We start from the raw sequence: 26,656 nt of genomic DNA on the forward strand, positions 1-26,656 counted from the left end.
TAAGGAGATAGTTGAGCACAGGAGGAAAAGGGTGGTGGGGTAGGGAGGCAATTAACTAATTTTAACCATAAAAATGGATTTCTGTTGAGAGAAGCCAGCTTATAAATAAACAATTTGGTTTGTTCACTGAAATAAGCTGTCATGCAAGCTGAACTGCTGACTCAGACAGAGATAAATTATTTGGAACATTGACATCAATGACTTTAAGCTGTGTGTGAGGAAGTGGGAAAAGGTGTGCCCACCTTTAGGGCACTGTACAAACTAGGAATGGTGAAGCAAATTGTGCAGAAATCAAGTGTTTCTCTTCCTTTTCATTCAAATCTTGGACACTGATCACAGAGCAAAGGCGGGAGATGTCAGATGCTTTGGCTAGGTCAGCTGTAGGTACAAAGGTAGGCGGACAGCAAAGACATAGGTAAGGATGTACGAGAAATTCTTTTCAGTTCATTTTTGACCAGAATTTACCCAGTTTGCACCTCCTGGAACCAACAGCGAACACAAATGCAATGTATGATTGAAGTCGGTACATTTCTGAGCTTGTGATGCAACTCACAGAACAAAAGAAAAAATATGGGTTCAGAAATGCATACATTTTAAAAATGAGCATGAAAGAATGAGCACTTTGTGCACAAACACACTCTAAGCAGTGGGAGAAACATGTGTACATTTGGAAAAATATGCACAAATATATATGCCTGAATTTTCACACAAAATGAGGGGAGGGGCTCGCAATGTGATACGGACATGAGTCGGAATGATATTCAAGGCAGAATTTGGGGAACCTTGAGGAGCTCACGTTTCCTGATTCACACATCTGTATCCGCGCTGCGGTGGCTTAGTGGTTAAGATGCTGAATTGCAGACCGGAAGGTAGGCAGGACAGCAGTTCGAGACCCGAGTGCTGCGTGACGGAGTGAGCTCCCAGCTCCTGCCAACCTAGCAGTTCGAAAGCAAGAAATTGCAAGTAGATAAATAGGTACTGCTTCGGTGGGAAAGGTAACAGCGTTCCGTGCACCTCGGTGTTCAGCCATGCCGGCCACATGACCACGGAAGTATCTTCAGACAGCGTTGGCTCTTCGGCTTAGAAATGGAGATGAGCACCACAACCTAGAGTCGGACACGACTGGTTGGGGACACCTTTACCTTTTTTTTTATATCCTTGATGGCATATAGCCTGCCAGTCCAGAGAACTTTCCATTAGGCTGATGCAATATGTTGAAATTCACCATCGTCTTTCCCATGCTTGTTTTTTTCTTTGTTTAGAATTGGCAGCCACTGGCTTGGGGGTGGGGGTGGGGATTCAGATCAGGACTCTGGAGGCTGGTGTTCCCGATTTCATTGGGGCTGTGAATCCATTCTGGGTTTTAGTCAGCACCAGCCAGAACTCTAAAGGATCTATCCAAGGTGCTGAACCTATTTCAGGGATAGAGTTCAGCACCTTGGATAGCTTCTTTAGAATTCAGGCTGGTTCTGACTGAAACCCAGAATGGATGCACAGCCCCACCAAAATCAGAGCCACAAGCCTCCATTGGATCAGGACTATGGGGCGTGTGGAAAGAGGATTGGGCCCCTGCCATTTCCCTGCTGAAATCCCCTCCAGTTGCTATTTACCCTCAAAAGGGGCCATTTGCTGCAGATGCACCTTTGGGAGCAAAGAACTAGGGCTGTGCACCGCCTTTACGAAGTCCGGATAATGAGGCAAAGCAGGCTGTTTTGGAGCAAAAGCCTCATGACACGAGCTGGTTCAGAGCAGTACTGAGGTGCCCCGGGGCGAAGCACCCCCCTCCACAAAGCGCCTCCTCTGCCTCGTATATTCGGAGCTCTACTGAATGCCTCAGCAGAACAGACAGTCTGTCTCCAAAATGTATCAAATTCTCAATGCTCACATGGAGGGTCATGATGATGACGAGGAGGAGGAGGAGGAGGAGGAGGAGGAGGGAGGTGGGGAGGTGAGCGGATGCAGGAAGATGGGGGGAGGCAGGAAGGCGAGTGCAGGAGGAGGAGGAAGCGTGCCTTGGCGAATAGAAACCCTCAGCCAGAACCGATGCTAGCAGTCTCCAATCTGAGAGAGCCTTGGAGGAAAGCAACCCTTCCCTTGCTCCTTGATCGTCTGTCCCCATTGGGATGGTGTCTTTTGCAGCATCTCTTCCAGCTGCTTTCTCCTATATCTTTGTACCTCCAACTCATTTGCAATTTGTATTTGATTAGATTCATCTCTCCTTTCCATATTTTTTCAAACTAACATAGCTTTTCCTTTCAAGTTACTGCCATGCTCCCCACCATTCCTGTGTTTGTTTGTTTATCTTGATTTTGGACTCTGGAAAAGGCTGCGTTTGTTCTGCAATGTCGACCCTTACTTCTGCTTTCTCCCTTCTATTTTCTTGTCATTTTTGTCGGTCAACCATCCATGTCTCTGTTAGATTTTTACAAACCTAGTCTTATTTAGAATTTTAAAAACAAACATTGACTTCTGGGCATGTTTCTCCCTCCCCTCTTTAAGTCATATTCAAGCATTTAGTTTTTTCTTTCTTTCTAAATCCTTAGAAACCCAGAATGGATGCACAGCCCCACCAAAATCAGAGCCACAAGCCTCCATTGGATCAGGACTATGGGGCGTGTGGAAAGAGAAAGACATATTATATAGGGCTGTGCAGGAACCCCCTGATCTGCCTCGGAAGCCGCTTTGTGGCTTCCGAGGCAGGCCTGATTCGGCTCGGGCAGATTCGGGGCAGGGAAAGTGACCCACCTCAGCCCTGAACCTGAAGTGGGGTTTGGATGATGAACCCTGCTTCGGGGCCCCCCCCCCCGATGCCCCCGTGCAACCCCCTAGCTCTTTACCTGGGCTGCCTCCTCCTCTCCTGCCACCGCAGCTATTGCCTTCTCTGTTGCTGAGCCACCTTCACAGCCGCCACTGTCTTCGCTGCTGCTGCTGCTGCGGCTGCTGCTGCCACCAGCTCCCGAGGCCTGGATGTGCGGTGACTAGTCTTCTTCCAGGGAGTTGCCATTTTAAAAATGGTGATTCCCTGGAAGAAGATGAGTCACTGTGCGTCCAGGCCTCAGGAGGTGGCAACGGTGGCAGCAGCGGTGGGGGGTGGCGGCAGACAAGGCAGCGGTGGTGGTGGCAGCGAAGACAGCAGCAGCGACGGCGGCTCAGGTAAGGACTTGGAGGCACTGGGGGGCAGGGCCAGCAGGGCTGGGCCAGGGGCCGAAGCTCCGAAGTGCACTAAGTGCTTTGGTGAGCCCCCAGCCCACTGCAGGTCACTTCATGTTCCTTCCGCTTGTCCTCGGTAGGGGCACAAAGTGACCCGAAACAGCCTGCTTCGACTCGGGGTTTGGGCCTCAGGCCGAAGTGGTACACAGCACTAATATTATAGCAGCCTATGTGTGTACTGTTTGTCCCTCCACCCGACGTGCTGAAGTGAACCATCTGTGTCTTCTCTGTGTTGATCCTCCCCAAACAGAAATTAAAGAAGATTTTTTAAAGAAATATTAGGGTTTGATTTGGCTGTTATATAATCGCCTGTGCTATCGCGCTGTATTTCTTGACGTTATCCTGCCTTCTATAAAAGAATGTGAAGTATAAAACAATAAATTAAAGACAACCGTCATTTGCTTAGGGAGTTCTGATTTTCTTTAGCTCTTGTGTGTCTGTGTCCGTGTATGTGTGCATGCTAGGTTGTAGTTCCACCAACACTATACATCCAAATTTCAAGGCCGTGTTCAAAAAGCATGAGACACATAGTATTTATATTAATTACCTTCTTATTCCAAAAACAGTACACTGTGTGGCAAAGCAATTCAGCGCAATATGAGGCATCTTCGGGGTGTTGGCAGGGGCAGAGGTAGGGAGAAGTTATAGCTCTTTGCTTTGGGAGTTTTCCTGGAAAATATCACATTTCACCTGCACCTTACACACAAGCCAGTGGGCCAAACTTGTAGACTATTAGTGGGCACTATTAGTGCTGTTCTCTCCATTGTGGTGCATGAGGCTTTGTCCATTATTACCCCCAACCTTATGTCTCCCATCCCTGTAGGATTCAGTTTAAAGCCCTTCTGATAAAGTTCTTCATGCTGTGGCCAAACACATTCTTCCCAGCCTTTGTGAGGTACAACCTGCCCCTTGCCAACAGTCCTTTTCCCAGAAAGTATAGCCCGTGGTCCCAGAATCCAAACCTCTCTCGTCAGCACCACTTTCATAGCCAGTCATTCACCCAGAGTATTTTTCTTTCCCTTTCTATCCCTCTTCTAACTACTGGAAGGATGGATGAGACTATTTGGGACCCAAAGTTCTTGAGTTTCCTTCACAAAGCTTCAAAGTCTGATGTGATTTCTTCATAGCTCCACTTGGTGGTATCACTTGTTCCCACATGGATGAAAAGGAAGGGATACCTGTCAGTGGGCTTTATGAGTGCAGGCAACCCTTCAGTCATGTCTCTAATCCGTCCTCCCAGGAGACAGCATACCTAGCGAGTGCATGGGTCTTTGTGACATACTTGCATTCCAATCCCATGCAGCAAGGAGTCTCCCACAACTACTACTCTTCTCTTCTTGTTGTTGTAGGCCTAGAGATGTACAAAACTCACTTACCTTTTTGTGGAATCTTTTGCAGGGGGGGGGAGGCGCTCTGTCCCTCCCCCCGGAATCCTCGACGGCGGGGAGGCGATCTGGTCCTCCCCCCGGGATCATCGACGGCTGGCTCCGCTCCGCAGCCAGGCTGCGGAGCAGCCAGCCAGGGCTGTCCGCAGCCAGATTTCTGGCCATGGACGGGCTGCTGCGGATGCAAATGGCGTCCAGCCAGGCAGCTGTGATAGGCTACGTAAGAATTTACATAGCCTATCATGGCTAACCCCCCCAAAAAAAAACCAGTGTATGCAAATGGCAGTGCCATTTGCGTTCCCTATTTTTCGCTGTTTTATCCTATGTAAATATTTACGTAGGCAATTACGGTGAAAAAAAAGGGAACCGCAAATAGCGTAGTGGGATCTATTTGTGTTTCTTTCTTTTTTTTTCACCGTAAAAGCCTACATAAATATTTACATAGGATAAAACGGCGAAAAAAAAAGAATGCAAATAGCGCCCACTACACTATTTGCGGTTCCCTTTTTTTCGCCGTAATTGCCTATGTAAATATTTACGTAGGCTAGAACAGCAAAAAATAGAGAACGCAAATGGTGGCCGCCGTAGTCGCCACCATTTGTGTATGCTGGTTTTTTTGTTTTTTCCAGGGTTAGCCGTGATAGGCTACGTAAATTCTTATGTAGCCTATCACAGCTGCAAGGACGGCAATGGTGGCTGCAGCTGCCCGGCTGTGGCCGGCCAGGAGACCAGCTACTGCCACCACTGGAACCGCCGCCACCGAATCCGCCGCATCCGCCCCAGGTAAGTTCCATCCCAGGGGATTCCACGGGGGGGCAGGGGGGCAGGAGGCCATTCCACCACGGATTCCGTAAAAAATATTTACGTAGGCTAAAACAGCAAATCAAAAAGGAACGCAAATAGCGCCCACTACGCTATTTGTGTTCCCCTTTATTTTCGCCATAATAGCCTACGTAAATATTTACATAGACTAAAACGGTGAAAAATAAGGAATGCAAATAGCCGCCACCGTAGCCGCCGCCATTTGTGTACGCTTTTTTTTTTTTTTAACCCAGACGTGATAGGCTACGTAAATATTTACGTAGCCTATCACGGTTGAATACAGGGACGCAAACAGCAGCGGCTACAGCAGCCACCATTTATGTCCCTGCTACCCAGCGGCTGGATGTCTGGCTGCTGGCGCAGCCGGCTGGCGGCTCCATGGAATCCCCGTGGAGTGGAGCCGGCCGGTCAGGACTCCGGGGGGAGGGATGGAGCACCTCCCCCCCCACGAAGCAGATCCACTAAACGGTAAGTGACTTTTGTACATCCCTACGGGAAACAGACTGAAACATCCCGCCCACACAGCTGCTGGGAGTACTCAGGCCATGCCCCTTCAATTCAGTTGGAGCTCTCAGGAGTACATGATGAGCACGTAGCGACTCAGAATGGAAAGGACAGTCCCCTGGGCTTGCTCCAGCCCACTCACCACTTTGCCTTTGTTTCCTCATCCACTGCAACTCCTCTGCCAAAGTTCTGCTTGCTCTCCCTGTTCGCTCGCTCTGATCGCTCTCTTTCTGGGAGCTTGTTTGCTTGTATAGCCCCTAGACCAGCTGGAGCAGCTTCCTCTGCTCTGCTCAACCAGGAGACAGGAAACATCTCCTGAAATGTCTTCTGTAATACAAGTCACAGAATTCAGCTTTTCCAGTTGCTGAAAAGCTGTTTTCTGGGTTACCTGAATTTTGATTGTTTTTGTTAAGGGCAGAATATACGCAGTCCTGAGCATGATCAACGGTGCTTGCAACATCACTGAGGATGCATGGAAGGAAGGATATTAAAAAGAACAACAAAAAACCCCAAACAACTTAAGTGGAGTCTGTCTACAGTATATTTGATTAAGGCACTTTACTTCCCAGTATGACATGTTATCATCGGGAAAAAGCAGACACTAGGTGCCACTGAAGGCAGCGACAGAAGCGGGGGCGTGAATGTATTTTTAAATGGATTATAAGCACTTCCTCTCTTAAATTGATACACTGCAAGAGATTAATCCATAACTGCTCATTAACCAATGCTCTGTATTACCATTAAGTGTGTTTGCTGAGCTTAAGCTGGAAATACCCATTCGGCTGCCTTCCGCTGCATTTTCAGGCCTTGCTTTAAAGGGATACCAGTCATTGAAGGAAATGTTCAGAAATCTTTTGCTTGTGCAATCTGTCTGTCTTTGGGATCCCACTGACTTTCCAGCCTCGACTTGGATGCTTCCCTATTCTCTCCCCTACTCCCTTTTGCCATCCCGCCCTAAGATTTATTTTGTGCAGAGCTGAGAACACAATGAAAATATAATCAAGGAAATCTATTCTATGTTATCATATCAGGCAGCCTTCCCAAACTAGTGCTGTCCTGACAGGGATGGGTGGAAATTTTGTTTCAGTTCATTTTTGATAAGAACATACTAAGGCCCAAGGCTTTGAGCACTTAGTTCTTAAAAGTCTGGAAATCAATCCTTGTATATTCAAGCATGTTAGTGGTTACTTGGGGCTGGCACCTCTTTTTTTCAGGCAGGCTCTTTATCTTTAACAGCTAGGCAGGTAAAACATGGTCTTCCCCATGCTAGAAATAGGGACGTATGAGAAATCTGTCTCAGTTTGTTTTTTATCAGTATTTTACCTGGTGTTCACCTTCTGGACAAAACATGGAATCTGTGGTCAAACTCCAAACCAGCATGGCCAATGGACAGGGCTGATGGGGGCTGTGATCCAAAACATCTGGAGGGCACCAGCTGGGAAAGGTTGATCTAAATCAAAGGTGAATGGCAGAACTACCTCTTCTGGAGTGAGGGATACGGCCTCGTGGTCTGCCGGGTTTGGATGCCCCATGCAATGCACAGCCATCTTACCTTCTGAACACAGAAGGTTTTACCTTCTTTATGACAGTGGCACCGGATGCCTCCAGCGTGAGACAACGGAGGGCTTGTTTTAGGACATAACTGTCTCCTAATCATGATCTTTTCTCACGAATTCTATGGGTGGTGTAGCACGCGTCCTCTTGCATGTATTATGCTTTGGCTCACACTTAGCCATCTGCCAGTTTCCTTCTACCAGACAGAATGGCAAACAAAACAGCTGTTCCCCAATTAAAGCTAGTGCCATGGCTCTTTAAGTATGTACCCAGTCATGCTAAATAAGCCCATTGTCTCTCAAGGTAGCTTCCGCCTATAACTCCAGTGTCCTTTGTTACTGGAGAGGATTTTCTTTTCAATTCTGATTTGATGTTTTTGAATTGATTTTTCTTTTAATGAAATATATTTTGTAGGCTTTGTCTGGGCCATAAGGCGGGATGTGTATTTTATTCAATGTGCCTCCAGAATCATAAAGGTTACGACATGCAAGATCCACTTGAGGCTACACTTGTGAAAAACTAAGACAGGGTAGTCAAGTAAGGGGGAAGACACTATTGTGTGAACTGTCCATATATTTTGAAGGCAGATGGAATCCTGACTGTGAACCCATTTACACAGAAGTCAGTCACGCTGATTCAGTGTAATTTACTTCCAAGTATATTTCCTTGGGATCACAACCTAAAGTGAAGCAAATGGTCTTTCCAGATGTCATAGCCCCATTAAAACCCACTGTTATCTCAGCAGGAAGAGGCCACCCCCTACGTTTGTCACTGAGATACTGCAAATCAACTCATTAATCGCTACTCGGGCACTAAGGTCTAATCTACTTTCTTAACTTAGTTTTTGGGGAAAAACCTTACAATGGGAAACATGATGCTGTAGCAGCATCTCTCTTTCTCTCTCTCTCTCCCCCCCCACGTCCCCCACCCTCTCTCTCCTATCCCACTCTGTCTCATGGCAAACTCAGTGAACATTGGGGATGGCTGATAGTTCTTAAGATGTTAGGAGGCCAGGTGGTCATGTCATGGGTGAATGATATACAGTACATAGAGAAGCATGTCTTTTGGTACAACAAGTTATCAGTTCTAGGATATTGTTCCAGAAGGTGCTGTAAGTCTAACAATGTCATTTCTGTTGGGTGGAATGGCACAAATGTGGGTTGCTACTGAAAGTGGTAGCCTGATATTGATTTTCTCTCCCCCACTGATACATCTAATTCAAATGTTCCTGTGTTCTGACATCATTACAATGTGTGTGATCCCTGTCTGTCCACCCCACTTTCAGAGGAAGCCAAAAAGGAGGAGCAAGGCTGGGAAATAGATGTTGATATGGACTTGAACTAGATGTCAACAGAGGATGAGATGAGGACTCAGTTTTGGGGTAGCCCTTCTTTTTATTGAAGCAGCCCTTCTTTTTATTGTGTTGTTCTGCCCTTTGCGACTGCATTAAGCACAGATCCTCCCTTCAAGCTGAAATGCGGAAGGGGAGAAATTATGAGCGAAGACTGAGAGAGGGGGCAGGAAGGTGAGGAAACTGGAGGGGTCCTCTTATCAGACCTGTTTTCTTAGCCCAGTGTGAGAGTGCCTGCTTTGTAAGCAAAAGGGCCCAGGTTCAATCTCCAGCATCTCCAGGTAGGGCTGAGAAAGACCCTTGTCTGAAAACATGGGAATCTGCTGCCAGTCAGAGCAGAGGATACTGAGCTAGATGGACCAATGGCCAAACTCAGTATAGGGCAACTTCTTATGTTCCACTCATACATGATCCTTTCTCACCATCTCCATCAGCTATCTTCTCCGCCTAAGCAGCTAGGGTAAGGCATAGACCAATGTATGTGAGTGGGAAGGTGAGAGGAAGGCAAGGGGAGGAATAAGAATTTTCCTCCCTCCCAGTGTATGTGCCTCCTTCTCCTCCTTCTGTCTTTCTCTCTCCCACTTCCCCTAGAATGCACAACATGGCAGGGAGAAAAAAGGAGATATCCTCAAATGAATGAGAGCATCTTGTAAGGTGAGGAAGGTACCTCCTATCTTCCCTGCCTCCCTGTCAGACATTTCAGGGCTTGAAACAAGAGTGAGTTGGACATTGACTCTGTATTCTCTGCACCTGACAGTTCATGATGGGATACTACTAGACCCAGAATCCTCCTTGTCCTGGGAATCAGGTGATGTCAGGGCTGAGCCATAGGCATCTGTCAGAGGTGAGGAGGAGCTGAGGAACACTGAGAAGCACACCTGAGCCAAGACGTTCTTATTGCTCAGGCAAGGTCCCAGCCCAAACAGGAAGCCTTTATAGGCCTTCCTGCCCAGGAGTTCCCAATGGCCAGCTTCTATGTGCAAGGCCTCCAGAGCCTACGTCACTGCCAGGAAGATGATCCAAGCTGCAGTTTCGGTAGCTCATCACATGGGGTAGACACACACAGACTGAAGACTCCTGATTCTACCCCTGGCTGCTCCTCTCAGCTTGTCTCAAAGAGCCAATCTCATGGCACAACCTATTATAAAGCTCTAAGGCCTGGGGAACACTTTGCTGAGAGCAGCCACTAAATTATGTTGATCGGGCAGATGGAAGGTTTCCTGCCTTCCATCTGCACCATCAACAGCTGCCCACTGATCCTTCTCCATATGCCTGTTACTTCTCCAGTCATAGGGCTAAACTTTGCCAGCCCTTGGACCTAAGATGCTCTCTGTGCCCTTTTAGTTACCTCTTGGATGGCAACATGGTTGACTAGGCAGTATTTTCTCAGAGGGCTGAATTGGATCTATAGCTGAACCATAGTGACTTTGGGTCAACTTCAGGCAGAGGGCAGGAAGACATCAAGAGCCAGAATTATGAAGTCTCTAGGGGGTTGGACAGGGGTTGGGGAGATCTGGGTTTGACAAATCATTGTTTACCCATAATGCTAGCTGGGATCACTGCCTTGTTGTGGCAAAGGGGCTTGCGTAACTCAGTGAAGCCATAAGCTATGCTGTGCAGGGCCACCCAAGATGGACAGGTCATGGCAGAGAGTTCTGACAAAATGTGGTCCACTGGAGAAGGAAATGGCAACCCACTCCAGTATTCTTGCCAAGAAAACCCCATGGAACGTATCACAAAGCTAAAAGATATGACGCCGGAAGATGAGCCCCTCAGGTCGGAAGGTGTCCAATATACTACTGGGGAAGAGCAGAGGGTATTTCCAAGTAGCGCCAGAAAGAGTGAAGCAGATGGGCCAAAGCCAAAAGGACACTCAGCTGTGGATGTGTCTGGTGGTGAAAAGAAAATCTGATGCTGTAAAGAACAATATTGTTTAGGAACCTGGAATGTCAGATCAATGAATCAAGGTAAGCTGGAGGTGGTCAAACATGAGATGGCAAGATTGAACATCAACATCTTGGGAATCAGCGAACATGGGTGAATTTAATTCAGGTGACCATTATATCTGCTACTGTGGGCAAGAATCCCTTAGAAGAAATGGAGTAGCACTCATAGTCAATAAAAGGGTGGGAAAAGCAGTACTGACGTACAATCTCAAAAACGATAGAGTGATCTCAGTACGAATCCAAGGCAAACCATTCAACATCACAGTAATTCAAGTCTATGCCCCAACCACTGAGGCTGAAGAAGCTGAGGTTGATCGGTTCTATGAAGACCTACAACACCTTCTAGAACTAACACACAAAAAAATGTCCTCTTCATCATAGGGGATTGGAATGCTAAAGTAGGAAGTCAAGAAATCACCGGGATAACAGGCAAGCATGGCCTTGGTGTACAAAATGAAGCAGGACAAAGGCTAATAGAGTTTTGCCAAGAGAACATGCTGATCATAGCAAACACTCTTTTCCAACAGCACAAGAGGCGACTCTACACATGGACATCACCAGATGGTCAATATCGACATCAGATTGATTATGTCCTTTGCAGCCAAAGATGGAGAAGCTCTATACAGTCAGTAAAAACAAGACCTGGAGCTGACTGTGGCTCAGATCATGAACTTCTTGTTGTAAAATTTTGGCTTAAATTGAAGAACGTGGGGAAAACCACTAAACCATTCAGGTATGACCTCAATCATATCCCTTATGAATATACAATGGAGGTGAGGAATAGATTTCAGGGATTAGACCTGATAGACAGAGTGCCTGAGGAACTATGGACGGAGGTCCGTAACATTGTTCAGGAGGCAGCAACCAAATCCATCCCAAAGAAAAAGAAATGCAAAAAGCAAAGTGGCTGTCTGATGAGGCTTTACAAGTAGCTGAGGAAGGAAGGGAAGCAAAAAGCAAGGGAGAAAGGGGAAGATATATCCAACTGAATGCGGAGTTCCAGAGGATAGCAAGGAGAGACAAGAAGGCCTTCTTAAATGAACAATGCAAAGAAATCAAGGAAAACAATAGAATGGGAAAGACTAGAGAATTTTTCAAGAAAATCGGAGATCTCAAGGGAACGTTTTGTGCAAAGACGGGCATGATAAAGGACAAAGAAGGCAGGGACCTAACAGAAGTAGATGAGATTAAGAAGAGTTGGCAGGAATACACAGAAGAACTATACAGGAAAGATCTGAATGTCCCTGATAGCCATGATAGTGCGGTCACTGAACTTGAGCCGGACATCCTAGAGAGTGAAGTCAAGTGGGCCTTAGGAAGCATTACTAACAACAAAGCTAGCAGAGATGACAGTATTCCAGCTGAGCTATTTAAAATCCTAAAAGATGATGCTGTTAGTGCTGCACTCAATATGCCAACAAATTTGGAACACTCAACAGTAGCCACCGGACTGGGAAAGGTCAGTTTACATTCCAATCCCAAAGAAGGGCAACGCCAAAGAGTGTTCAAACTACCGTACAATTGCACTCATTTCACATGCCAACAAGGTTATGCTCAAAATCCTACAAGCTAGGCTTCAGCAGTATGCGAACCAAGAACTACTGGAAGTACAAGCTGGGTTCCGAAGAGGCAGAGGAACTAGAGATCAAATCTCCAACATTCGCTGGATCATGGAGAAAGCAAGAGAATTCCAGAAAAATGTGTATTTCTGCTTCATTGACTATGCTAAAGCCTTTGATTGTGTGGATCACAACAAACTGTGGCAAATTCTTAAAGAGATGGGAGTACCAGACCTCCTTACCTGTCTCCTGAGAAACCTGTACGAGGGTCAAGAAGCAACAGTAAGAACCAGACATGGAACAACCGATTGGTTCAAAATTGGGAAAGGAGTATGACAAGGCTGTATATTGTCGCCCTGCTTATTTAACTTATATGCAGAGTACATCATGAGAAATGCCGGGTTGGATGAATCAGAGGTCGGAATTAAGACTGCCAGGAGAATTCTCAACAACCTCAGATACACAGACGATACCACCTTAATGGCAGAAAGCGAAGAGGATATAAACAGCCTCTTGTTGAGGGTGAAAGTGGAGAGTTGAAAAGCTGGTTTGAAACTCAACATTAAAAAAACTAAGATCATGGCATCTGACCCCATCACTTCCTGGCATATAGAAGGGGAAGAAATGGAAGCAGTGACAGATTTTATTTTCTTGGGCTCCAAGATCACTGCAGATGGTGACTGTAGCCATGAAATTAAAAGACGCTTGCTCCTTGGGAAGAAAGCTATGGCAAACCTAGCCATTTGGCAAACCTAGCCAAAACCTAGCCATATGGCAAACCTAGCCAAACCTAGACAGCATAGTAAGAAGCAGAGACATCACCTTGCCGACAAAGGTCCGCATAATCAAAGCTATGGTTTTCCCAGTAGTAATGTATGGCTGTGAGAGCTGGACTATAAGGAAGGCAGAGCGCCAAAGAATGGATGCTTTCGAACTGTGGTACTGGAGAAGACTCTTACGAGTCCCCTGGACTGCAAGGAGGTCAAATCAGTCCATCCTAAAGGAAATCAACCCTGAGTGCTCATTGGAAGGACAGATAATGAAGCTGAAGCTCCAATATTTTGGCCACCTAATGCGAAGAGAAAACTCCCTGGAAAAGACCCTGATGCTGGGAAAGATTGAAGGCAAAAGGAGAAGGGGATGGCAGAGGATGAGATGGCTAGATAGCATCACCGATGCAATGAATATGAACTTGAGCACACTCCAGGAGAGAGTGGAGGACAGGAAGGCCTGGCGTGCTATGGTCCATGGGGTCAAGAAGAGTCAGACACGACTTAACGACTGAACAACAAGCGAGGTTAAACAGGATAACTTCATGCATGATGCTCTGAGCTCCTTGAAGAAAGGGTGGAATACAAATAAGTGAAAGCTGTGAGAGTTAGCCAGAAACTAGATGAATTAAAATCCTGTTGCTTGTGCAAATACATATTATAAAATTGCTTCTTAGGCCACTCTGATTCTCGATCTAAAAAAAGAGCAATGACGAAAGGCAGATCGGTTCCAATATTCCTTCTTGGAAAGTGCTAAATAAATAGCTCACCCAGCTGCAAGATGTCACTCAAGTCCAAAGTTCATCTCCGGCCATTGGCAAGAAGGGAAAGCAGATGCCTCGAATGCTTAGAATGTCTGGGCAAAGGGAGATTCTAATTCTGGAAATCCATGGCCACTTTATATGTAGTGAGTCTCTCCTGAAGCCAGATTGGCTACTCAGTGTGGCTGGCCGAGATCCTTCCATGGCTTGGCATCAAAAGTTGAGTCAAGTGTTTGCTGGAGAGAATTCTTACAGCCTTCCATTAGTGCCAAGTTTGTAACCTGCTGCTGGCATGGTGGCAGGGAAACATTTGCATGGATTTTTCAACAAAATCGTTACATGCAAGGCCGAAAATACATTACTCCAGAAAAAGCACTTGTACCCTGCATTTGTTTGCAGCTGTTGGAGGGTGGGTAGGGAAGAGCAAGGAAAAGGAGTTGCTCTCTTACAAAGTAAGGAATAAAACAGCCTAGGCAGGTCTTTTTTCTATTTTATCAGGGAAGAAAAAGCCAGGTGCTTCCATGAGGTTGAGTGGTGGTGGCAGGATGGAGGTACTTGCCTTGCCAAGATCATGTTTGTTTATTTGTTTGGTGTTTATTACATTATTACCTTGCCCCATATCCAGAGTTGCAAGACAAAGTCTGAAAGGAAGATCTGCAGCAGCGGGTGCATGCATTAGCCATTGGGAATGATAAGCACAGGGGGATGGAGCCGTCAGTATCTATGACCCTTCATTAATAGGGTAACGTGCAACACCAACCTCATTCCTATTGGAACTTAAACAAATTGCTACTAAGTCTCATTCCCTTCTGGGCAAAATTGGCAGCACCCAACTTTTACTGGATTGTGCCCTGAATGTTTACACTAGTCTTTATTCTTGCCTCCCGCTTCCTAACAGGTCTGGTCCCTTTACCTTTGTCTGTTTAGATAGCCAGGTGTCCCATATTGCAAGGTGGGTTTTTAAAAGGGTTTTCTTTTGTGTTTATACAAATAAGGACAAATTAGACATTGGATGGATTTTGTGTGCTTCATGATTGCAAAATGCTGACAAAAAAGAACAGTCTGAAATCAAGCCAGTCTCACTTGTGAAAGTGAAATTTTATGGTCAAAACTTGTGTTACTGAGTTTTGAAAGATGTCCCCGTGGCACCCCAAACTGCCCTCAAATTTCAGCTGCCCTCAAAATCTGGAACTTGAAAAATCAGACCTCACAAAATTAAAGACATTGAATATAAAATGTGAACACAAGAACAGCCATGCTAGATCAGACCAAGGGTCTATGAAATGCAGCATTCCATTCACACAGCAGCTAACCAGCTGCCTGTGGAAAACCCACAACCATGAGTGCAATATAGCATCCTCCCATTCATGTTCCCCAGCAACTGGTGTACATAGGCATACTGCTTCTAGGGATGTATGGACTGTGTAAAATCCACTCCATCTGTGTTTCGTGGATTGTCAGGTGCCTGTTGTTCTGTTGTACACCCACAGACAAATGCGAATATTTTTTTCATCATGCAGAAAAATCTGCAAATAATTATGTAAGTATTTATGTAAACGTTTACATAATTTACCTCAGTATGTAACATTTAGCATATTGTCCTCTGTTCCATTCAACATTTCCTCAGCAGAAATATGTGTATTTTCCTACGAATATATATGCGTAAATTTCAGGAAAGTAAAAACAACGTCTGAAAGTCCATGGACTCTGCGTGGCCTGGGTGTGTGTGTGTGCTACGCAGCAGATTCCACAGGTCAGTTTCTTAGAAATCTGAGCTCATTTTAGTCCGTCTCGAATTTCTCCAGCATCCCTAAGTCTGCTTCTGATACTGGAGGTAACATACAGCCATCAGGACTAGGAGCCACTGAGAGCCTTATCCTCCCTGAATTTGTCCAATCCCCTTGTAAAGCCATCCAAATTGGTGGCCATCACTACATGCTGTGGTAGTGAATTCCATAGTTTAACAATGCGCTGTATGAAGAAGTGCTTCCTTTTATCTGTCCTGAGTCTCCCACTAATCTGTTTCATGGGATGACCCTGCTCAGTTCTAGGTTATGATAGAGGGAGAAAAACACCTCCCTATCCACCTTCTCCACACCATGCATAATTTTGTACACCTCTATCATGTCTCCCCTCACTCCCCTCCCCTCTAAGCTAAACAATCCCAGATGTTGTAACCTTTTGTCATAGAGGAATTGCTTCTGCCCCATCATTTTGGTTGCTCTCTTCAGCACTTCTTTTCCAACTCTACAGTACCCTTTTATATGTGCAGAGACCAAAACTTTCCGCAGTATTCCATGCTAGTGGAATACTGCTCACATTATAGATTTGCATATGGGCAGTATGATATTGGCAGTTTTATTTTCAATTCCTTTCCTAATTATGGAAATTTTGTGATTCTTTTTGTGGTTAGGAGGAAGGCGTTAATTTACTTTATTGTACCATTCAGAGTTGCAATTTTGAATTCTATTTTTACACACTTCTGCCAGCTCTTTCCCCCATATTTCAGAACATGGGAGCTCTGCAGAAAATAATGGGTTGGATCCAGACATTGTCACACTTAAACTAGCTCCATTGAAAGCAATGACACATATACATACCCTTGATTTCAATGGGTCTACTCTGAGCATGAATGAGTCTGTATCTAACCCAGTGAATGTTTATAGTGCTGACTGTTTTTCTCCTCAGTGTTCCACCGAAGAGAAGCCCAGTTTCTGAAATGTTGACCTGGCAGCTTGATGAGTTTCAGGCACACAAGTATATACCAAATATTCTGTATTTTTTCTCTTTGCTTTGAAAGCAGCACACTCAAAGCAGCCAGAAAAGTTACTCCCCTGCCCCTTCGCCCTCACTTCACTGAACATTTGTGCTGGTTTCATGCTGTTCATTGGCTGCTGCTTGTCTTCATTTTTGTTCTTATCCTTTGATATCATCATTCTCTCACTTGTTGGTCCCTTTAATCTAATTGGCTCTGGTGATCAACATGATATTGTTTATCAGCATCCATGATGTCATGACGTCAAACATGATGACATCATGGATAGCATTGTTATGCGATTGATGAAAAACATAGTATTGTGAAGTTCACTGATGAAATCATGTTGGATGATAAGATGACACAGCAACCTTATTCATACATGCCCTGGTTACATCTGTACTATTGAAATGCATTCAGTGGTAGAGGGGCTGCCTTTAAAGAGGGCTCAAAAGCTTCAATTGGTGCAGAATACAGCTGCCCAGTTGCCTGTGGGGGTCAGGCAACCAGCAAATTTAAAGCACCTATTTTGTAACAGAAGACACTGGTTGCCAATTCATTTCCAGGCCCAATTTAAAATGCTGGTGGTTATCTTTAAAGTCCCAAATGGTTTGGGACCCAGTTATCTGAAGGCCTGCCTGTAGCCGTTCTTGTGAACCCGCTACCAAGAAATCGAAGGGGATGAACATTCGACATAGAATTGGAATGTATCAGTATTTCTTCTATTTATCCTACAGCAGAGCTGAATTCTTTCAGCAGACATTTTACTGAGAAAATGTCTGCGATTTTTCTTATTCTACATGTTCTCTGAATATCCTCCTCCACCATTATTTTTTGTGTGGTGGCTGCCATTTTCCACCCACAATGCCCTGGGATGACATTAGGTCCCGGGCATTGCAAAGAATGCAAAATGGCAGTCAGGGTACTAACACAGTTGCTGCCTCACCATTTACTAGGGGTGGACGAAAGTCACTTAGCTGTCCTCGAAGCTTGTTCGCGGTGGGGGGGAGGCGCTTCGCTGCTCCCCCCGCGAAGTTCAGGCCGGGGGGGGGAGGCTTCCTGCCTCACCCAGCCGAAATTCAGGCCGGGGAGGAGGCGCCTCGCCTCACCCAGCCGCGAACTCAAAAGTTTTTTTTTTTTTTTTAAACGCGCCCGTGATAGGCTACGTGACGATTAACGTAGCCTATCACAGCTAGATCTGCAAAGTCAGCCGTGATAGGCTACGTTAATCGTCACGTAGCCTATCACGGGTGACTTAAAAAAAAAAAAGCACGTACGCAAATGGCGGCCCCCATAGGGAGCCGCCATTCGCGTTCCTTATTTGGTTGCTGTAGTCTACGTAAATCTTTACGTAGACTATGGCGAAAATAAGGGCAACGCAAATAGCGTTGCCCTTATTTTCGCCATAGTCTACGTAAAGATTTACGTAGACTACAGCAACCAAATAAGGAACGGGAATGGCGGCTCCCTATGGGGGCCGCCATTATCCGTACGTGCTTTTTTTTTTTTTTAAAGTCACCCGTGATAGGCTACGTGATGATTTACGTAGCCTATCACAGCTGACTTTGCAAATCTAGCCGTGATAGGCTACGTTAATCGTCACGTAGCCTATCACGGGCGCGTTTTTTTTTTTTCTTTGATTGGAATGGCGGCGGCGGCAGCCGGTCAAAAGACCGGCTGCCGCTCCCACCCCAGACGAACACCGGCCGAACTGCCAGCCGGACCCGCCGCCGGGAGGGACATTCGGCAAAGGTAAGTCCCGTCCCGGGGGGGGTGCGGGGTGCGGGGGTGTGTGGAGAATTTCTCCCCGAAACTTGTTCGGGGGGCTGAACACGTTGGCGCTCGGCCCCCCGAAGTTTCGGGGAGAAATTCTCCGCCATCCCTACCATTTACAAAACTTACAAAAAAATAGGGTGGTGTAGAGACCCCCGATCCACCTCAGAGTAGGGATGTATGAAATGACTCACCTGTTTTGTTTCGTGACATCCGTGGTGGGGGGGAGGCGATCCGTCCCTCCCCCCGAAATCCTCGCCCGCCGGCTCCACTCCACAGCGACTCTGTGGGGCTGCTGGCCAGCCGGGGACACCCACAGCGACATCCGGCCACTGCTGGGCTGCGCAGGGACGCAAATGGCGGCCGCCATAGCCGCCGCCATTCGCGTCCCTTTTTTTCGCCATGATAGGCTACGTAAATATTTACGTAGCCTATCACGGCCTCCGCAGAGACACAAATGGTGTCCCTGCATTAGCCGTGATAGGCTATGTAAGTATTTTCATAGCCTATCACAGCAAAAATTGTGAAGCGAATGGCAGCTGCTGATGCAGCCACCATTCGCAAAGCAGCGTGAACGGCACCAGGTAGGTGCTCCGTTTTGAGCGACTTTTGCGGGGTGGTGGGGCGGGGGGGGCTTCATTCCACCATGGATTTCAGGGGGCCGAATGCACTGGCATTTGGCCTCACTGAGATCCATGGCGGAATTCTCCGCCATCCCTACCTCAGAGGCTGCCAAAGTGCTTCTGAGCAACCTGACCTGCTTTATGACACTTTTTGCTCCCTCTGCCTCACCTCGGAAGTGGCACGAAGCTGCCTGAAGCACCCTGCTTTGTCTTGGAACTTGGGCTTTAGGCTGAAGCAGTGCACAGCCCTACAAAAACCACATTAGCGAAAAGAATCTGTGCTTTTGCACAGAACAGAAACTATTGGAAAATTTCTCCTGCCCTTGGAGAAAGTCTGTAAAACGGTTCCCCCACCCCATCATTTTTCTGCCCACCATTAGGGTAAGGAATTTTAAGTGGGCATTTGAGCACAGCTCTTTCCATGCTTTCATCTATTCGTTGTATTTTATCCTAAGACAAAACTTAGTCCCCAAAGCTGCTGTGAATCAATTAGATTTCAAATCAAACAACTACAAAAATGCTGTACATAATATTTCCTGGTGGTGGAATGGGTGATGGCATTTCTTGGCCAGAGCAATGCCTAGGTATTAGCCTCCTCTCCCTCTGATGACCTCAGTGATGCCAGCTGCTAGGCAGATAGGGAGTGAGGTTCTCAGCTGGACCTGGGTCCTGATATGGTACACTAGATGACACAGTGGGGAATCATATATGATTTATAGTCTGAACCACAATCCACCTAAGTTGACGTAACTACACGTAAGTTGATTTGGCCTAACTGAAGGTGTTCCCTGCAGTGAAGACCAAATGGGCACCCCCCTCTATTCCAGTGAAGGGAGTAACAGTGGCCAAACAGTGGCTGAACATTACCCCAGGAGATTGTCACCACCCCTTATGTCCACCTCAGCCTGAGCCAGGGGACTCTCAGACCTCTCAGGACACACTTGGGGCTTCAGAAATAAGGATCCAAGCCAGAAGCCTCTACTTCAAGCCCCTCAAGTCTGAAACTTCACACAGTAGCAAGTAACCAAGTAGAAAGTTCTGAATTTAGTACTGAGGCTTACCCGTCATTGGAAGAAGGAAGGTTCTAAAGGGAGAGCTGAAGTTTATTTATACAGGGGGAAGGAAAGGGGTAAACAGGTGTACAAATATCAGAGAAAAACAGAGAAACCCTCACTAGCGGCTTATGGAGAGATAAGCTTGATCCTGTGGACTGGTTAGCGTACGGCCCGGAGTGTGCATGGATGATGTGTGTGAGAGAAAATGTGTGTGTGGGGATGCATGCCCACAGTGGCTCCACTCACATTGGGCAGCGGACTCACCCAATGGTGGCATGTGGTTCCCAACATCCCAGCTCAGGGCAAATTCTGCCTCCTGGCTGAAAATCTGCCCCATCCCCCACCCCAGGCCTAGCTCTTTCTTTGATAGCTTAATGGCTGATGGCAGACTACTACAAAGATTTTAATAAAGATTCCTCAAACATTTCCAAAGAGCTGGTCTCAGGGCTAAAACAGACTTGATGTTAGATACGTGGATGCATTTAAGGTGTCTGTTTCTTTTCCTTTTTATCAGTAGGAGCCACCGTACCACTGAGTGGGATTGGGACAGTGGAATGAATGAATTTCTCTCCCATCCCTGTCTGAGACGAGGCATGCTGCCTCTGATGCTGGAGGTAATAATAAATAGACAACATGACTATCAGCCATTGTTAGTATTATGACTATTAACCATTGTTAGCCGTATCTTGCCTGCCCAGAATCTATTGCCCATCAAGGTTCAAATGGACCTAGAATTTCTATCTTGAGAAATTGCTTCTAATACCTGATCAGCTGCCCTCCAAATATCATTTCAATAAAGAGCTCTTTGATGGACTTTTGTGCTAATCTGAATGCAGTAGGAATACATATAAAACTAATAACCAGAGCCAAGGTCTTAATTTCTCAGGAATGTGACAGATGGCTTGTGGTGGGGAAAAGACTCTCAATATAACAGAAGATGAGGCCCTTCTAACATTTGCCAAGGGCAATCGTTTTGTCACAAAACACCAGAGTTTTACCCAGTGCCCTTTAGTTTGGCTCCCAGAAGACAAACGTGAATAATTACCAAGGGAGGAAGGAAAGGAGAAATTACACACATGAAAAAAAACAAAAAAAAATTCCACTACCTTTGAGAGTGATACAAGCTGCTAGTACTTTGGGGGGGTGGGTGGGGGTGGGGATAGGATTAAGAGTTCAAAAGGGCAGGCCATAGAAGGGCCCTGGGGGCAAAGAACATCTTGAAGTGACATGACCTAGGAAATAGTGGGTAGTCAAAGGGCAATACCAAGCTCAGCGTGGTACCAATTAGAGTTTAATGACTAAATGTGGAATGTGTTCTGGACACAAGAGTGTGTGATTTTATTTTATTTTTTTAAACCCTCATCCCTCCCCCACCCCACATGTAATCGTCCTTCCACAAATTCCTGAGTAAATGGATTCAAACTGAGTTAGGTGAGATCTTGAGAACTTTGGGTACACTTTCAAAAGCTATAAATACTGGGAATGGCAACAGTTTTTCTTCCAAGGAATAATCCTAGCTTCCTCCCACCCAGTGGGGGCTGGTGGCTCAGATGTCAGTGGGGTGGTAAATCTGCTCCAGGTTTCAGTCAGAACTCTAAAGGAGATATCCAAGGTGCTCCACAGCTCTGATGTTAGTGGGAAAGTGAATTCACACCTTGGATAGCTCCATTAGAGTTTTGACTGGTTCTGACGGAAACCTGGAGGGGATTCACTGCCCCACTGACATCGGAGTCACCAGCCTCCACTGCTCTCACCTCCACGGTGCCTCTGACAGATGTATTTAGTGGTGATTTGTCCACTGATACATTGTTAGAGTTGCTGCTATCATATGCTCCAGGTGACTATTGCTTTTTTATTGAAGCAATCAAAAGTTCCTGTTTTGCTATATTGCTGTTTTGCAATGAATCTGTTATTCAAAAACAAAAAGCAGAACTGCCCTGATTAAGAAGCTTAATTAAATTATTAAGTAAGTAAGTAATTGCAGTATTTAGGACTCCCTATAACAATTTTTTCATGGTGGTTCACATCAAGCAATCATGTCACAGGTGCTGGACAGTCAACGTTGTACTAGGGATGGGTGAATCTCTTTTTCTCAAAGCCAGTTATATAGCTGAGGCAGGTGCCCTGGGATTTTGGCACCATAGTCACTTGTTTACTTTGCCTCTACAGTTGAACAGCAACGTATGGTTGCATAACAGAGTAACCTAAGCAGAGCCCTGCTGCAAGGAGCTTACAGTCTGGATTTTGACAATGGGGTAAATGATGGGTGGAAGGAGATGGAAGAACAGGGAGTCATGACCAACAGGGGTGACTCTGTGTATGTGTGTTTCTTCAAGAGGAGTAAGTTGTTTCAGAGACAATGGGCTGATCTACATTGCGCCCGCCATCACAATGAATTTGGTGTCCTGTCGGGTTAAATGCTCTCGCATTAAAACGTGATTATTCACACTCACCCATTTTCCCCGTTGCAGTGCTTCATCAAATGCGTGAGCTCGGTTCACAGTCAAGCACTGTGCTGTTTTCCTGCGTATGCTCGTCTGATCTCGGATGCTAAGCAGGGTCAGCCCTGGTCAGTAGTTGGATGGGCGACCGCCTAGAAATAGGGATGTACGAATCACTTACCTGTTCCGGTCGGGGCATTTGCTGGGGGGGGGGGAGGTGCTCCGTCCCTTCCCCCGGAATCCTCGATGGGGGGGAGGCGCTCCATCCCTCCCCCCAGGAATCCTCGATGGCCGGCTCCGCTCCGTGGGGATTCCACGGAGCCACCGGCCAGCTCTGCCAGCAGCTGGACATCCAGCCGCTGGCTAGCAGGGATGCAAATGGCGGCTGCTGTAGCCACTGCCGTTTGCGCCCCTGTATTCAGCCGTGATAGGCTACGTAAAGACTTATGTAGCCTATCACGGCTGGGTTAAAAAACCAAACAAACACGTACGCAAATGGCGGCGGCTACGGCCGCTGCCATTTGCATTCCTTATTTTTGGCCGTCTTAGTCTACGTAAACATTTACGTAGACTAAGACAACGAAAATAAGGGGGAACACAAATAGCATAGCGGGCGCTATTTGCGTTCCCCTTTATATTCACCGTCTTAGTCTACGTAAATATTTACGTAGACTAAGATGGCCAAAAATAAGGAACGCAAATGGCGGCGGCCGTAGCCGCCGCCATTTGCGTATGCATTTTTTTTTAACCCAGCTGTGATAGGCTACATAAGTCTTTACGTAGCCTATCACATCTATGTAAAAAAAAAAAAGACGAGACTGCAAATGGCGGTGGTGGCAGCTGGTCGGAAGACCAGCTGCTGCCGCTGAAGCCGCTGCTGGACCTGCCACTGGAGCCGCCGTCCGGAACATCAGCCCCAGGTAAGTCTCGTCCCGGGGGGGATCCGCGGGGGGTGGGGTGTGTGGCAGGCCATTCCACCATGGATTTTGGAGGGCCGAATGCACTGGCATTCGGCCTCACCGAGATCCGTGGCGGAATTCTCTGACATCCCTACCTGGGAATCAGGCTTCCTGCATTGAACAGGGGTTATTCTATCCCTTCAAATGAGACTAAATTTTACCCCCTCCTATCCCCTGCTCAGGATGTGTGTTTTTTTTTTTTAATTAAGGCGTTATCCTTGCATAATCAGGGCTTCTCCGTGATTTTTTTTCCCCTAATTCAGGCATGATCTTTGAAGCTCCCAAGTTGTGAAGCTTCACAACTTCAAAGCTTCGAAGATCATGCCTGAATTAGAAAAAAAAAAAATCACGGAGAAGCCCCGATTCTGTGAGGATAACGCCTTAATTTTAAAAAAACCATCTGGAGCTGGGGATAGGAGGGGGTAAAACTTAATCTCATTTAAAGGGATAGAATAACCCCCTGCTCAGTGCAGGAAGCCTGATTCCCAGGCTGTCGCCCATCCAACTACTGACCGGGGCTGACCCCGCTTAGCTTCTGAGATCAGACAAGCACGTGCACATCCAGCCCTTTGCTTGTTGCTGAGGAAATCGGGGCTGCTGAGGAAGCTATGCGATCAGTAGCTGGAAGAAGACATGGGGCCATCGAGAGCTGTGATTGGACAGGAGGGAAATTCAAACACCTCCGTATATGGACAGGCGGGGGAGGGGACTACGACCAGATATGGTAGCGAAGGCAGAAAATCAGAGCACATTAAGGGGAAATACCGGGATATTAGGGTATTGAAAGTGAGAGCACAGAAGTGGGAAATTCTGGTTCCAATTTGAGGTGGGTACTGTGTAGTGTGAAAGGCAGGTGGTGAAACCTCATTGGAAGCGAAAAAAGGTGGTAAGTGTAGATCCAGCCAATGTTACTGCTTCTGAAATGGCACCCTTTGCTGCAAAATATATTTTTTTTAAATGAACCCCATGAAAATTCAATACAGCCCTTCCCCAGATTCCGTGGAACACAGTTGGAAACCACTTCTGTAGACCATCAGTCACAAAGCATTGTGCTAAGCAACATCAAGCCATGGCAGCAGGATCCAAGTTCTGTTATATTCCCCTTAGGTCAATAGAGTATCTCTTCCCAAGCTTAGATGCAAACCTTAGCAGAACTTGGCCTCACACACACAGGTTGATCAGCAGGTGTCAGCAAAGGCAAAAGCAGGAAGACATCTGTCATTGCTGGCAACCAGATCCAGCATGGGGGTTGGGGAGTAAAAGAAAACAGCAGCTTGACTTCAGGAGGAAATGCAAAAGACTTCAGTGTTGCCACAATTACTGGAGAGAGAACACAGCGTTTTTGCAAATCAAAGATAACGTCCCAGCATAATAATGTCACCCAAACAAATGCTGGTAAATCTTGCCAAGAGGACTAGACAGCTCTTCCTCTCGAGAAGAAAATTGACAGAGCGACACTGTGCATGCAGGTTCCGGTGGAGTGATTGTAGGGGAAAGTTCATTTCATCCTAGGCATTGAGCCAAATGCTCAGCACAGGCGAACATGTTTTCCACAGAGGAGTGCTTTCTTTCTAGTCTCTATTTAAATGTTATGCTACCCTATAAGCTCAGGGCAGCTTACAGTTTCAATGCAACGCCCTCTACAAATTCCTCCTTCATGTAAATTCCCCTCTGTCTGTTCTCTTATCCCTTCCTTCCTTAATCCACTTTAAGCCTCACTATCTGTTTTTAACAATGCAGGTCTGTGTTTCTCTCTCTCTTTCAAATATGTATATATCTCCAAATCTGAAATCAGGGATGGGGAATATGTGGCCCTCCAGATATTGTTGGACTCCAAATCCCATCAGCCCCCGCCAGAATAGCCAATGACAATGGCTGATGGGACTTGCAATCTAACAACCTCTTGAGGGCCTTTGTGTTCCCTAACTTTGTCCTAAACTATTAGCCTTCAAAACTCAACCAGTGCCAAATCCAGGTTTTGGAGGGCCCTTGGGAAAGACACCACACGGGCCCCTCTTCCTCAGTGAGTCTTCCTTCTCACCAACACTGTTAACAGCTGTTGCAGATCCTCCTCCTCTTCCTCATCACTGTTACCACCTCCTTGCTTGCCAGGCAGACAGCCAATGAGGAAGCAGGTAGTGGTATCTACTGTTCACACCATCACTGTTGTCTGGGCCATGGCAAGATATGGGTAAACAAGCAGGTTACAATGGGAAAGAGGAGGAGCAGGTCTGGGGGCTCTTGTCAGTGGGCCCTCTGCTCAGTGTGGGCCCTCAGCAAGTGCCCAACTAGGCCAACCTTTGATGCTGGCCCTGTACTCAACTCTTCAAAATCCGTTCTCCCCAATGCAATTCTCTCACATTTGACTCTCTCCTCCCGGCTGCAATTCTTTTTCAGGAGGGCCCTTGAGGGAGGGAAAGTTGGGGCAGCCGCAGTCCTCCATGTGTATTGTTGCACCAAATGTAATTAATCCCCAAGAGCACCTAGATCTCTTCTTATTGAAGTGGTGTTAAAAAGAAACCACACCAAATGCTTTTAAAGTACTCTGCTTTCTTTGTCTTCTTTTCTTTTTTGCAATTAATTCTGAATAAATTCAGGAGTGGGCTTTTGAATGTTGCAGTAGATTTTGCTTCCCCACACCACACCGGAACTTCTTTTCTCTCTTCCCTTCTGAAATGGTGTTCCATCTCTCGCCCCCCACCCCCTAAGTTTATTACCTCATTGCTTATCCAGCTTGCATGAGATTGAATTTCAGGGCAGTATCCGGGGAGGGGGTCACTAGACAAGTATCCTCTTAGTCACTCCAAGCACTGCCCTGAAGAGGGGGGGGGCTTGAAATGAACTTGGGGAGAGAGTGGGGAGAGAGGTGGGCAACCTCTGGTAGAGTTGGTTGGATCAGCGGCAGCGCAGATTCACTGACGCAGTATTTCCTCATTCTGGTGCTGAGAAAAGAAGTGACTGGAAAAGGGCCTGCAGCTGCCATCTTTGCTTCTCCAGAATGCCTTGGCCCTGAAGCAGTAAACACTGAGGGCAGGCCCAGAGGTACTGGGGGTCATGTTGATGGTAGTGGCTGCAACCAGGGCCCACCCAAAATGTTTTGCTGCCTGAGGTACAGCACCAAATGTTTGCCACAGCCACCCAAGTCAAGGTGTATTTTTAAAACCAGACCAGTTATTTTGGCACATGAG

This window comes from Heloderma suspectum, chromosome 4, assembly GCF_057233095.1.
Source record: "Heloderma suspectum isolate Gila_16-S chromosome 4, 16-S_ref, whole genome shotgun sequence".
NCBI classification, from domain to species: domain Eukaryota; kingdom Metazoa; phylum Chordata; class Lepidosauria; order Squamata; family Helodermatidae; genus Heloderma; species Heloderma suspectum.